General features: G+C 43.9%; 1 protein-coding gene across 2 annotated transcripts in view; it reads right to left on the bottom strand.

Annotated features, from left to right (window-relative positions):
• Window positions 1–14065, bottom strand: part of si:dkey-49n23.1 (semaphorin-3D) — a 110415-nt gene extending 96350 nt beyond the window's left edge. The window contains exons 1-2 of one of the 2 annotated variants that reach the window (XM_019356793.2): window positions 13810–14065; window positions 13634–13686 (exon numbers count right to left, since the gene is read on the bottom strand). The gene's annotated coding sequence lies outside the window, so the exon portion shown is untranslated. The remainder of the gene's footprint in view (window positions 1–13633; window positions 13687–13809) is intronic. The other variant, XM_019356792.2, reaches the window with a different exon arrangement.
• Between the last annotated feature and the right edge of the window lie 1173 nt (window positions 14066–15238).

The following is a 15238-nucleotide window of genomic DNA, read 5'->3' as shown; positions in this document are numbered from 1 at the left end:
AAATATGGGAAACTAAAGTTTACAGTCGCATGTGAAACTGCACAGTTTAGCACGGTGTAGAAAGAATTTGATAGATGCAGCTGACTTTGTGTTTCTCAGGCTTTCACCACAAGTTCAAACATCCGCTATACTGGATAAACCCATTAAAGAGCGATTATAAATATTCAAATGATAGCTATGAAAAAAAGCATATCTGCTGTAGTACTTTGTTGTGCCACTAGGAGGACTATAACTCAATTTAATTTTATTTATACAGCGTCAAATCACAACAACAGTCGCTTCAAGGCGCTTTATATTGTAAGGTAGACCCTACAATAATACATGGAGAAAAACCCAACAATCATATGACCCCCCTATGAGCAAGCACTTTGGCGACAGTGGGAAGGAAAAACTCCCTTTTAACAGGAAGAAACCTCCGGCAGAACCAGGCTCAGGGAGGGGCGGGGCCATCTGCTGCGACCGGTTGGGGTGAGAGAAGGAAGACAGGATAAAGACATGCTGTGGAAGAGAGACAGAGATTAATAACAAGTATGATTCAGTTCAGAGAGGTCTATTAACACACAGTGAGTGAAGAAGAAACACCCAGTGCATCATGGGAAACCCCCAGCAGCCTACACCTATTGCAGCGTGACTAAGGGAGGATTCAGGGTCACCTGGTCCAGCCCTAACTATATGCTTTAGCAAAAAGGAAAGTTTGAAGCCTAATCTTGAAAGTAGAGATAGTGTCTGTCTCGTGAATCCAAACTGGAAGCTGGTTCCACAGAAGAGGGGCCTGAAAACTGAAGGCTCTGCCTCCCATTCTACTTTTAAATACTCTAGGAACAACAAGTAGGCCTGCAGTGTGAGAGCGAAGTGCTCTAATAGGGTGATATGGTACTACAAGGTCATTAAGATAAGATGGAGCCTGATTATTTAAGACCTTGTATGTGAGGAGCAGGATTTTGAATTCTGGATTTAACAGGAAGCCAATGAAGGGAAGCCAAAACAGGTGAAATCTGCTCTCTCTTTCTAGTCCCTGTCAGGACTCTTGCTGCAGCATTTTGGATTAAATGAAGGCTTTTCAGGGAGTTTTTAGGACATCCTGATAATAATGAATTGCAGTAGTCCAGCCTAATAATAATAATAATACTAATGTGGAGGAATTACAATATGTGACGTCACTAAACTGTTACCTGAGCGTGCTGGCTCACTTCTATTAGTAGGTACCACTTGCATACTACGCGCTTATCTGCAGATTTCCTGAAATTAAGCATCCAATTGAACGTGGCGACTTGTTTCTAGACCTGTGCACGTGATATGAAAATGTCACGTCGTTATATCACTGCTGCAGAAACACCATTCCCTAGTACACACAATGACGAGACAAGCCCAGGTATGTCTTAGAGCGAGAGCTGTGTGTCATCCTGTGATTGACTCCCTGAAATGGGAGCGACCTCACCAACCTCGAACAAAGCACAGAACTGTGCTGCTGAGGGTGGAAACAACAAACGTGTTTGAGGGGGAAAAGGCGAGTGAAATCAAACAAAGGAGGATGAGACACTCGCTGATGGGTGACCCAAACACTAGCGCAAATAGCAAAGGGCTCCAGCAGTAAGCTACGACTAGCTGCACTCAAGACCAGCAAGAAGAGCAAACGGTGGATGGAAAGTACAGTTACACGGTCTAAAAGCAGCTGCTTCAGTTTAGCTACAGCCGTTAGTGGCTTCACTGTTAGCTCTTCCTCTCATCCATCACCAGATGATGACTCTACCTGTGTCACAGACTTTATTTTGGTATTTTTTCGTTAACTGTGGAAAAATGCTCACAGTATCCATGGTAACCTGAACCAAACATTACCACGGATACTGTGAGCATCTTCCTGTGCTAACTGTAAGCTGCAGGAGTCTGTTGGTCTCGTCTAAAAATACCAGGCCAGCTCTTGCTTTTCCTTTTTCGGGGTTATTAATTGCGTGGGACCGGGCTGCAGCTCATTCTCATGGTGAACATGACTTCTCAAAGCTAATCTCTTCCACTGCTGTCACGCAGGGGCCTCCATTAGAACCAGGTCAGTGACCCACACCGGGTCCTGACCTTTGGTCTGAGGCAGCACATCCTCAGCCGTGACCCGGCTGTCGTGGCTCCTCTTGAGGCAGCTGATATATAAACGCAGTGCTGCTCAGCTGACATGTCCTCTGAGGCTGAGACACTGATGTAAGCCTGACTGGGTGGTCCTCTGTCCGTCTGTCACTCAGTCTCTGTGTACACTTTCAATATCCTTTTCTAACACAACTTTTCCCTATGAGCAAAAAAATGCTATGAAAATAGAGCTTTACTTGCTTCCTATAAGAATATCTGCCCTACTTTCTGCTCCCAAAAGCTACATTTTGCCATCTAATACAATGTTGGCTTGGACCAATGTTAAATATGACAATATGATACCAAAATGAAAACTCAGACTGTCTGTGGTTGAGCTTTGCTGCTGCAGGAAATCCTCCAAGAACAATCCTGGACTTAATTAAATGTTTTTCCTACAGGCACTAAAAGGCAAAGCTGGAATTATTGAACACGTCTCACACTGACCGCAAATCAGTCAAACAGACTTTCAATACCCTCTGATGTTCTCACCTCTGCTGACGAGGAGGTAAAACTCGAGAAAAGCCTCAGAAGTATAAAGTTTCCTTGGTTGCTGCAGCTTTTAGACAACGTTAGTCAAACTGGAATAAACTTAGGCACCATTTTCAGAGGCAGATTATTCTACACCGAGTCCTCTCATGAGCAAATACTCACACAGCGGGATGCAGTCGGATGACAGTTATGCACAAAAATCTATTCTGAATAGATTCTGGAGAGAAACGGGAACAATGAACACACACATGATCCCTCTTAGACGGGCAGATGTGGCCACGCTGCAGTTTCTCTCCTTCGCTGTCAGAGGAACAGTCTGACATTTTGGAAAAGACGTGTGTTTGTTTTCAGGCATGAGATCAGGAATAATGGATGGGCATCAGCTCCAAGTTTTCCGAGCCTCTGGAGTCAGATTCCTTTTATCAAAGCCTGCTGGGTTTTCTGAGGGCTGCACATTGCAAAACAATGCAGAGCATTTTTCCTACCCTGGGGTAGGACTCAATAAAGAAGACGCACAGAAGCATCTGCTTCTCCTTCGGGGCGTTACCTCTCCTGTGTGTGTTGGTTTAGTGTTCGGTTTGCAGGTTGGGGATTCAGATATTTCATGTTTTAAAAACAAAGTGGTTTTACACATTTACTGACACCTTTGATGCTCACAGCAGAGATCATCGCGCTTCAGCAAAGTTTAATAAAACAAAAAACTAAGAGGTGCAAAGTGAATGAACAGCAGAGCTTTTTGGGGAAGGCCTGCTCGCTCGCAGAGGCTGTGAGCAGAAGCTTCAGATATTTGCTGTATGTAGTTATTCCTTTTAAACAACCAGCAGAGGATGAGAACAAATCTGTTTGTAGAGAAGAGGAATAAACATGAGCTGTTGTGCTCGGTCACCTCAGTGAACACTTTCCTCATCAGTTTATGGCCTCAGGTGCTAATTTGGGTCTGTTGACTAGAGCAGGATGGACATTTTGGAAGTTATGGTCCAGATGGAGGAGTCTGCCGTACTGTGTGACAGACAGGTAACATCTGCCTTCATAACAGCGAGATGGCAAGAGTGCAAACAAACTGGGTGTCAAATGTGTAGGTTGGGGTGACGAGAGGGCGTAATGAACAGGATGTGTGTGTTTGTGTTTATTTTCTGCTTTTTATCTGTTCAGCGCTTTGACTTTGACTTCTTTATTGTATGAAAAGTGCTTTATAAATAAAGTTTGGATTGATTCACAAACCAAGGGATGATGTAACAGAGGCTATATCCATCTTTTATGTACAGTCAATGATTTATACAGCTCTACTTCTAATATTTCCCGTAAGTGACTCAGTAAAGAACCTGATGGTGTCCATCACTGTGTTTATCCATTTAAAGCCATTCAGGATTGTCCAAAGGTAACTGTGATCTTCGCAGGTGATTAATTCAGTTTTGTTTTGTTTTTGTTTAATCCCTACAAAAACTGAGCAGCAGTTTTATGAGGTGTGTGGTGAAAGATAGCCTGCATCTTTCTCTTGTCCATTTCTTGTCCATTTGTGTCATTTGTGCCAAATTAGTTTAAAAAATGAAACTTAGACAGTTTAATCAGAAAACAATAGAGTGGATAAAGAAGCAGTGAGTGAATGCCGTCCCTGCCGATATTTTACAGATTAAATAGAAATCTTCTCCCTTTTTGTCTCCTTCACACACTCAGGAAACAACAGAGGAGGAAGGAAAAACAACAAAATGCACACAGAGCATCCTAACGACCGGCAGCCACAATAGAGCCATTCTCCGCCTGTGAATGCACCTCGCCTGCAGGATGGACACACACACAGCAAAACACACTCACTTCCAAAGCAGCGATTGTCCAAAGCCTGCAGCTCGTTCACGAGCTCACACTCAGATGTTCAGAGTCCCACGTACGTCCCCGCTGACAGCACGGACCACCAGAAAAGAAAGACACACACACACACACACACACACACACACACACACACACACACACACACACACACACACACACACACACACACACGAACAAAAGGCAAAAAGAGTCGTTTCCTGAACAATAATACTGAGATACCTGGGAGGACTGGAGCGATATATACGGGAAAGTGATGTTGGAAAAATGTGATCTGACTTTTTTCACTTTAACATTTTTTAATTTATTCACAGAATTTTGATTTGATGGGCGGATGCAGAGATTTTTTCCCCATATTGGTGTTTAGAATAAAAGCTGAAAGTTTAACAATTTCTAGAAAGACACGTCAGTTTTTTGTCATCTTACAAACCACATGAGACAAGTTAGAGTCTATAGTTCTATTATACTGAACAGACGGACGATCTCATCTGGCAAAACTTCAGTCAGTGGTGACAGCTAAAACCAAACTAAAATATCTGAATATATACATCACCATAACTTGCACCATGTGCACCTCCACAGAAAAGCAACTACAGCCATACTGACGGAGCCTGAAATAACTGATCAGTTTCATCCTACGCCTGGTTCTACACTACGTCTTCTTCTGCTGCCACTTTTCCAGTGAATATGAAGGAAGCGGATCAAGTCAAAGGGAGAAAATCAGGTGTTACAGAACAACAATCTCCATGCATTCAGCGTAGAACCAGAATTTAAGCTTAAGGTGCCAGAGGCTTCATTTCTCAAACAGAAGAGTCGCCCCCTGCTGGTCATTGCAAAGAATTCCAGCTTGCCATGAGATTTACTTTTCCCGAAACGTATGCCGAACTTTGACACTTATGAGTTTTTTAAATTCTTGGATCCATATGATGTCATAGAGATCAGACAGTCCAAGCACAGAAGCCCCACCCACCCCTGCTTTAACCTTCTGTTTATGGCAGCGAATAAGAGGAAAGGTGACTTAAAGGGGGCGGAGCTAATGCTGCTCATGCCTGCACCAGTGCAGAATAAAGATGAATAAGAGCAAATCTGAAACTGTGAATCATGCAAAGTTACTCTAGAAGAGTCCAAGAATAAATGCACGGAGCTGAAATGAGAAATTGAAATTCCCTTCGAGGCAGCCATTCCACAGACTCCCCGGAGCTCAGTAAACAGCACACATTACATAAAAGGCTGAACTGACTGTGGTTTCTGGGTCAGCGTACTGTAAATCCGCCTGCACAGTGGTGGGTATAAGAACCATCTCTGCATGTTCTGCAGGGCTGAGAACTTTCCCAGCCGAGTCAGTGACTCCATTAACCACAGCAGCCCGGCCCTGACCTGAGGGACTGACTGGGAGTTCTGGGTCGAGCTCACAGAACAACATAAAATCTTACACGAACTAATGAATGGACTCTGGCTGTTTATTTCTCCTTCATTCTTTAGAGCTGTGCTGTGTGGTTTGTGTCCTCTGCGGCACTGCTGCACTGAAAGGTGGGGAATTTCTCAGCTTCACAAAAAGAAAAAGGTGTGTTTGTGTCTCTAAAAACAAGAGAGTCCAGAGAGCTGGATCCTGTGGGCTGCAGGAAACAGAGGAAGAGCAAGGGGTTTGTTTAATGATACAAAACCCTTCACGGATGAAGACGAGGATATTTTTCTGGGCTCTTCATCAACGTCTGCATATTTTGTGTGTGTGTGTGTGTGTGTGTGTGTGTGTGTGTGTGTGTGTGTGTGTGTGTGTGTGTGTGTGTGTGTGTGTGTGTGTGTGTTTAGCAGTGGTTTCAAAGATTTTTGACATTTTAATCGTGGCCATGAATGTTTTATTTTGTCATGCTAACCCGGGGATCAGCCTAAACAGGCATCAGCGGGATGATGAAACTCTGAGCAACTCTAAAAAAAACTTCACCTGCCATCATTCATTCAACAATCACACGGCGGTGGGTGGGGACTTCTCCGCCCATTCAGCCCCTGCTGTGATGGTGCAGATTTAGTTTAAGCTTCCAAAATGAGGAAAGGAGGGAACGGCCCCCCTCACTGAGACACTGCTTAAGCAAAACACTGTAAATTTCCCCAGTGGAGCTAAAGTGGTTCCCAGCAGAGAGTGGGTGAAAAGGTACATTACCAGTTTATTTCAACCTGACAGATTTTTGCTCTCAGCTGCAAAAACAGCAGTTTAGAAGAAAAAAAATGACATTTAAAAAGTCTGAGTTTCAATAAAAGGTTGCACAGATTCGGGCACATGGAAGGGAAACGCTGGTAAGAACTTTCAGATAATGGGCTTTAAGCGAGCAGCAGAGAAATGTACGAGCGCATGGACGGTCTTTTTTCCTTCTTCTGTGCGTCTAACCTTTGTCTTCAAGAGACAATAGCAGAGAAGAAAAGGGAGTGAGTGGAGGGGTGACACAGCGGAGAGTGGGATCAAACCAGGACCCCTGCGGTGAGAACTCACAGAGCCACGCTATACCAAGCAAAGCTATATAAAAACAGCCTTTGTGACCTGTGTGTTTAATATACAACCAAACTCACTCCAGCTCTCAGCAATTTCCAAAACCACAGACCCAAAGTGGACCTATTATTAACTGCATCCAACCAAAATGGGTTTAAATGAGGGAAAAGTAGCAGCGCTGCCTCACCACAGGAAAGCACAGCAGAAGATGCCTCCTGGACAAAAGGTATTTCAGGCATGTCCCGCTGAAAGCAGACCCCAGTGCAGATCCATAACATGCTGGATAGATTAATCATGCCGTGTGGCTGGGAATGCCCCACGACAAGAGGCGCTACGGGGAATTTCTGGGGTAAGTGGTCCCCTGACAAGTGGCAGAGAATGAACAGGTTATGGACATTTAAGCTGGTTTTCAGGCTCCCCACCAGCAGAGCTGAATCCTAACTGAATTTATCATTTTGGCTTCCAACGATTATTAAAATGAGACAATTAAAATCAAAGCCTGGTTCCTCTCCCCACCAGGCTGAGGCAGGGTTAGTTTATTTACTTCACATCCTTTGGAAAACTCATTTCTTCTTTTTAAGCTTAATAAATGCACAATTTTTACAAGTCTGAGTAGTTTTCTGGAATAATCACCATCTCAGTGTTAACCAAAAATCTTATTGCCTTCAAGCCATAAATGTGCCGCCTTGTGTGACGGGTTCAGTTTGTCTGGTCGTTCGCATCATCAGTGCATCAGTGCTGCTAACGACAGCTAACGGCTCCATTATAGAGAAGCACAAAGTCTAAATGAGGATGATCAGTGAGCCAGAGAACAAAGTTAGTGTGCCGGTGGGAGCTTTGTGTTGCACATTTAATTTGATTTTCACTCACTGGTGCTGAACACCAGCTGGTTTAGGGCGTGTGGAAGGTGAAAGACTGGAAAACCGGTCAGAGGTGAGACAACACGGGTAAAACTAACGAGGGCGGGGCTGAAAATTACAAAAGAAAGAAAACTGATAAAGGTGAAGAGAAATGGAAAGTCAAATACAGAAAACCTTTTAAGCAGAACTACGAGAGAAAGAAAGGAATCCAGCCGGTGCTGCACCGATGTGGAGGCTGCTGCAGAATCGAGCCAGTCAGAAACACCTCGTTAGGACGCCTGTGACACAAACCTCAGGAGCTGCTGGGGTCTCTGTGCGTTAGTACAAATGAATGAAAACCTGATCAGGGAACTTTATGGGATTATTCCCACTCTTGCTTTGGGAACAATCAAACTACAGCTCAGCATCAAATGTAGTCATAAAGTGCAGACAGGACTTCCTGCCAGTGGCTCCATGGAGGCCTAATAAACGTGGTGGGAAGCTTGGGTTTCTTTAATATCAATAAAGTAAAATAAAAGAGAAAATTTCATGTCGCTTACTTCATTCATTAGCAGAGCGAGAGCAGCTGGATCCGGGTGTAACACTTCATGTTGCTTTATCATCCGTCTGATTAGAAATAATATTCCCACATGACGCGTGTACGTTACATAAGGAGCTGGCCTCTGTCTGCGTTATGATTAATCACTGTGAAGATTAATATCACTTATGTCCACTTACATCCAGTGCAGGAATAATACAGTTTGACCTGAATTAGTAATCTGCCCCAGTTATCGTCTACATTAACAGCGACGGGTTCTCGATTTCCTGGAGCCAAAGATAAAATCTTTAATTTGCTTCTTTTGACACATCGAAATCAAAACTGCAGAAATATTGAGTTTACTTAAAGCTGAAGTCAGTCTTCAGGTAAATATGATTCATTAAATTAGTTTAATTAAATAATAATACATAATTATAAGAATTATGTGTGCGCTCACGCTTTGATTGGCCCAGACAGACTTTCTAATTTGCAAACACATTTGTACGATAACAAAATACAAATCTACACGAAGCTTTTATTTGACCTTCGACCTGCTCCATGCATAAACATCTCATCACCTCCCCCCCCGGGATGAAGACTAACGTGGGCCGTTACAGTGAGTTAGGACTCGAGGGCCAGTGAGTCTGGTTCTTTGAGGCCGAGCCGGGCCGCAGACGGAGACTTTCCATCACTTTTGATGGAGGAGCTGACATCGTGCGGCGAGTCTAGATGAGCGACGTTGCCTTTTCGCTACGTGGCTCGTAAACTTTTTCCATCCTCAGAGGACACGTTTACATTATCGCAGGGAAAAATAAGACAGAACCATCAGGAGAGCTGAGAAATGTGGATGGAAACTCCCTCTTAGTCCCTCAGGTTCTTGGACAATTTAGGAGAAGATAAACTTTATTTAGCCTCCAAATTCCTGTGATACAGCAGCCAAAACATTAAACATTATGTAGCTACAAGTACAGCAAATATACATGTGGATTATTCCACATCTGAAAAAAATCCCACCTGCCTCCCTCGGGAGCACCGATTTATTTTGCATACAATACATTTACTATTTAGCTGAATGAAGCCACATGAACCATATTACCATGAATATTTTTGCCTTTCAGGCCCTCAAAGTTGAATTTGGCGCTCTTTAACTCTTTAACTCGACTTATTTTGTTCCAGCGTTTTTGAGTCCTCTGAACTTTAGAAGTTCAGGAGATCCACATGAAACTTTCAGGGCTGAAAAACACATTAAAGCTCTGTTAGAAAGTGAAACCACATCGATGGATCAGAGCACCAACAGTAAAGGACACTTTGTGTCATGTTCCTGGGTCGAGCGACCCAGTGTTCGAGTTTTATGTATCTTTTGTGTTCATTTGTGCTTAGCTTAGTTCACCTAGTTAATTTCTAGATTGCTATGTCATCTCCCCCTGTACTCAGTCTCCCTGGTTCATGCGTCTTGTCTGCGTGGTTATGTTTAGTTCATGTCTAGTCTCCATGTTTCCTGTTTTACTTTGAAAGTCTGTATTCAATGTCAGTGTATTTAGTTTCACTTCTCCTGTCCTGTCGTTAGGTTCATGTGTGTCAGCTGTGTTCCCATGTGTGGCCACTTCCCCTGATCATCCCTTATGTGTATTTAGTCTCTGTGTTTCATTCAGTCGGTGTCGCGTCGTCTGTGTTATCTCCCCTACCCCTTGTCACAGTTTCCCAGCCATAGTCAGTCATCGTTTGTATATTGTTTAGTCATAGTCTAACTTCTCAGTAAGTGTCCTAGTTTCCTAGTCTTTGTTCAGGTGTTCCCTCAGTTACTTTGTTGCCTTTTTCTGTGAGTTTTCGGCCCTCAATAAAAGGCTCGCTTTTTGTTAAGTCTAGTTTCGTCTCCTCGCCTCTGTCTGCTCTTGGGTCCTCTACTCACTCCACACGGTCTGCCCCGGCAGTCCGTGACACTTTGCATGTAATGAGGGGACGCAGGAGGGATATAATGCAGCGAGGCATCCTCAGTGCAACAGCACACACACACACACACACACACACACACAAGCAGACTGATGGATAAGAAACTGATTTTCAGCATCTCCACTGAACAAGAAAAAAAACCGCTGATCCAAATAAGTTCTTCCTCGGGGAATCTGAAGCAGCCGTCCTGCCGACCAGCAGCCCGACACACTCACGGGTCATACGAAGGAAGTCAGTATCAAAGCCACAAAGAGCAGAATGGAAAACAGACCTGCAGTTCAGACGGATGCATAAGCTGGATCAAATCAGAGCTTTACATCCATGGAGAATGAGAAGCACATTCCAGGAACCCATCTGGGATGCTGCAAAGCGCATCAAACACAGAAAGGACGGTAACGCCTGCTTCAACCACAGAAAGCAATGCGCAGCATGCATGCTTTGACAGATTACACCTTCAGTCCAACAGCAAGAGCGCAGTACGCTGCATCCTGTCACACTGTGAAAGCATGAAGATCTGCTCACGTGATTCCCAGACGTGGAAAAGTTACAGAGGCAACAGAAAGAAGCATCCATGCAGGATGAAATACTTCGTGTGGTTTTCTCATTTCTAAACAGGTTTCTGGAGGTCAACCTGTGGAAGGATTATTAATGGCTGCCTTTGTCTCCGCGCGTATTGGCAGCGTGCTACCTGAGGTAGCTGCAGCTGCAGGTTCCACTAATACCGTGATTTTCTCCTTTGCCCTCCACGCTGTGCTGTAACGTGCACGGATTGCATCTTGCTTTGTAATTCGAGTGCCCGCCGGGATCAGTGCGTCTGTCTGCCTGTTTGTCTCTGGATGTTTCACTGCTGCTCATTTTAAATGTTCCAGACTGACGAAAACAAAAAACTCCAATCACGAGTGAAAGTGAGTCTCTTCCTAAGTGCTGCAGCCCAGCTTTGAACTTCACTGCTGTTTGGCCGGCAGCCATCAGATAAGACTTTTTATCAGGAGCCGTTGTTGATTCAACTCATGGAGAGATGTGTCGCTCGGCTTGACTCGGCTTTTAAGAACACGAGCAAAAAGCCCGCTGCGTGCTCGCCGATCTCTATCTCAGGGCCAAAACGTGCTGTCAGTTCTCCTCCACCCCACCGCCTCCTCTCATTCCGACTTCCACCGGGCTCCACGCCTCACGCTGACATGAGCTTTTCCTCGTTTTCACTCCCTTCAATCAGCAGCCAGCTTGATACAAACAGAGTAAAACCCTCTCCCGACCGAGAGGGAGTCAAGTAGCTTCAATGGGCTCCACTCAGGAGGTTCACAGATACAGCCAACCTGCAGATTTAATGGGCTCTTCCTCAAGTTTCCTTTAAATTAAACCAATTAATTTTGCAGAAACAAGTTATTTGTGCTCATTTTTAGGCCACTTAGATTTCTTCCTTCTGAAGCCAAGAGTCCTCACAGTTTAATCCACCAACTAATCTCAATGTTAGCCTCTTTTAAAATATAAAGGAGTGAAGGAAATCCATTAAAACACTGGAAACTAGAAGGACACCAAAGCCTCCACCAAAGCCAGTGCACGTCTTCCTTCAGCCCTGCATCCGTCTCCACCAGCTTCCATCAAATTCACCTCAGACTGGTGGAGATCCACAAAAGAAACCCTAACAGCTTTTTTTTTTTAGAGAGAGTCCAAATAGTTTTTTCTCCCCTGATTGACAAAACTTTGGACAAAGGTCAGCGCTTATGTCCCATCATCACTGAGGACTTTGGGGGTTTCATACAGGTGTCTGCAGGTGACTTACCTGTTGCAGAGGAAACACTTATGATGTTCAGCTTCTTAAATAAGTTTATTAACAGATTATCATGCAGCTGTTGTCCTCTTCTGCTGGGTAGTCAGTCTGCATGTTTGCTTAAGGTCCAATGATCCTCTGGTCTATTCGGATCTATTTCTTTGAGAATTATTCACCTTGAAACCGACTCCATTGGTTTAAATGGGAAATGAATAGATGACTCAGAATGAGCTGATGACGTTTTGAAGCCAGACACAAAAAGTGACGCCTGCGAGTTCCCACAGTAAAGAGTCCGAAGACCAAACAAAGCAGAAAAACAATAAAATCAACACGTCACAGTGATGAGCATTTTAAGAAGAGAAAAAAAAAAAAGTGAATAGATCATTTTCTCTAATCAGCGCATCACATCGTTTAAGGACAGAATATAAAAAACAGAAAACTAAACTGTTGCAACACTACAGGTCATGTGTCTCAGCGAGCTCCCACGCAGAGCACACAGGTGTCTGATATCTGCACAGCAGCAGCGCTGCAGTTTGAGAGGCGACACAATGACACAAAGCAGCCAGGAAACAACAAACACACACAGAGGACAGGAAGCAGCAGCCCCACGGTCAGACTGTACAGCAGAGGAGGGGGTGAAGTCCATAACAGGAAAGGCCGGGACAATGGGGGGAGGTTTACCCACGGCAGAGACACGGAGCCACTGTACCCTCAGATCCTTCTGTGGTTCTGTCTCTAACAGACTCGGCTGCAGGTGCCTAAAACATGCTCACAGGGCCGGTCACAGCTCAGCGCCCCCCCCCCACACACACACACACAGTGGGAATGTCCATTAAAAAACTCATGTGGGCTCCTTTAGTTTACCCCTAAAACCTTCTAACTCAGGGGTGTCACACTCATGTTAATTCATGGACATTAAATGATGTTTTTTTAAAGTGTAAAGAGAAGCTCATTCAAATGTAATGAGTCATCCAACAGGTGGAGAACAGCCTGCTGAGCAGAAATAACAGGTTTCAACAACATGTCTCAGTTTTTCCACTTTCAGTCATTTTAAAAAGAAAAAAAAAAATCATGTCTGTAGTAACTCAAAGGACTGCCTCGGGCTTCAAATTCTCTCTTTCTTAGTAAAAATAAAGTGAAGAGTCCATAATGTCTGCAATTTTTACACTTTGCAAAGTCATCCAGAAGACACATCCAACCTGTATGATGGATCGGGCTGTAACTCCTACTCTGCAACCCTCAGTGGCCAAAGCTCCAACAAGGACACAAGACAGGATGTCCTCGCTGACCATGAAAATTCCCTGGATCCTCCTCAGCTGCCACCAAAATGCCACAAAGTGTTCCTTGAAGACCAAAATGCCAACAAAGCCATAAAAACTTCCCCAGTGACAAAAATACTCTTCCTCTGTGGGCACGAAGGCCACCTCAGTGACCAGCACAACTCCTCCACAGAGCCCAGCCTGAAACCTCCCCATCAAGGTCTCTGGACTTCCTCGTACATCACCAGAAAATATTTATATAAGCATAACTCTACTTTCTAAATGGGTATCGTAAGTCCTGCCAGGACTGAATGAGATTAAATTAAACATCTTCATCAGCTTAAAATCTGCTGGAAACTTCCCACAAACCTCCTGAGCGGAGACACGGGAGGATGAGTCTCCTCTCAACATGCATGTGTCCTCTGTGGAGCAGAAACATCACTGATACATCAGAATTATAAACACAGTTAAAAATTAAAAACATGTTTCCCCCTGAGAGAGAGCAGCAGCGCATCACACGCAGAATGAAACTTTTACAAACTCACCGAGCAGAAGTCTCTCTGTGTGCGTGGAGCCGTCTCTGTGCGTGGATCTGTCTCTGTCTCACTTTATTCCGCTTCCGCAGAGCCGCCGCAGATCCCGGTGGTGATGCAGCGGGTACCGGACGGTTCAGCGTCGGGTCACCTGAAGGCTTCACACGTTATAAACACGCTGAGCGCGTGCGGGCTGGAGGGTGAGCCACTCCTGCACCCTCAATCCACCCGCCCTGACGTGCTGCCTTCACGTGCAACTCGGAAGGTCCGACGTCCACATTTCACAGTGATTGTAGTCTGTGTTTTATCTGCCATCCACACTGAAGCTGAAGGTTTTAATTACTGATGCAGCGTGACTGAAAACAACACAACGACACAAGCCAGTAAAATCACAGAGATAAATTCTCAAAACACCCAAAAACACTTTAATATTCTAAAATTAATACGACGCAATATTAATACAAACAGACACAAAGTGTCAAACAGCCTCACTGAAAACTGTACGCAATCTGTGAGCAAAAAAAGTGACCTTTTTAACAAAAAAATGAAATTATTCTATGTCAAATAACAAAGCTTGACTCATTCATTATTCTTGTTTTAGATTTCTTAAATATTTTTATGTTATTATTGAACGGCTTCAAAACTCAAAACAAAGTGAAAAGCAATAAAAATACGGAAATACATAATAGCAAATTCTGTTTTCATAAACGACACTGTTCGAGCTTTAAAAAAAAATAACAATAACCTGCAATATGCAGCCAAAAGTATTTCTTTCCCAGAATTCAGTTAATATCTGCCACCATGAATCACACCCCTTTGGCTATCACACTACATTGCGCAGGGCCAGGGCCCCGGTCCACAAGCTCAGTCTGAAGAGGCTTTGAGACAGTAACAATCACCCCAAAGAAACCAGTTAGAGGAAAAAAGCAAAACGAGTCAAAACCATTAAGAAAGACTCAAAAAACCAACAAAAAAAGGACAAAGACAAACAAACTCAGGGTGTGGTTGAATTAAAAATGGAGTCAACAAAGAGGCACAACAGAATTAAAATGACACAAAACTGATTAAAGCCACAAACACTAGTTTAAACACGTAAACATATTTAAAATAAATCTCTGCCAGAGTTAAAATATTCTCGAGCACGCATGTCACATTTTCTCACCTGTCAACCTCGGGTCGTGGTTTTTCCCACAGCACACGGTGTCAGTAAACACACCTGGGCTGAAGTTGACTGTATACGCTGGAGCTCCCTCTAGTGGTGTTAGTTTATCAGCACAGAAATGAAAACGATTTTTTCTCCAGTTTTATGTTTAGATGTCAGATTTTGACGCTCCGCTGTTCATGCTTCGAGTCTAAAACGGTTAGTTTACCGTTTGTAACCACGTCAATCACAGTTTTACCTTCAGTTCCTGAGCAAGAATCTGACTCCAAAAATATTAAA

This window comes from Oreochromis niloticus, linkage group LG5 (genome assembly GCF_001858045.2).
Source record: "Oreochromis niloticus isolate F11D_XX linkage group LG5, O_niloticus_UMD_NMBU, whole genome shotgun sequence".
Taxonomy (NCBI): domain Eukaryota; kingdom Metazoa; phylum Chordata; class Actinopteri; order Cichliformes; family Cichlidae; genus Oreochromis; species Oreochromis niloticus.
Note: the sequence above shows the minus strand (reverse complement) of the source record. Positions and strands in the feature narration are given on the sequence as shown.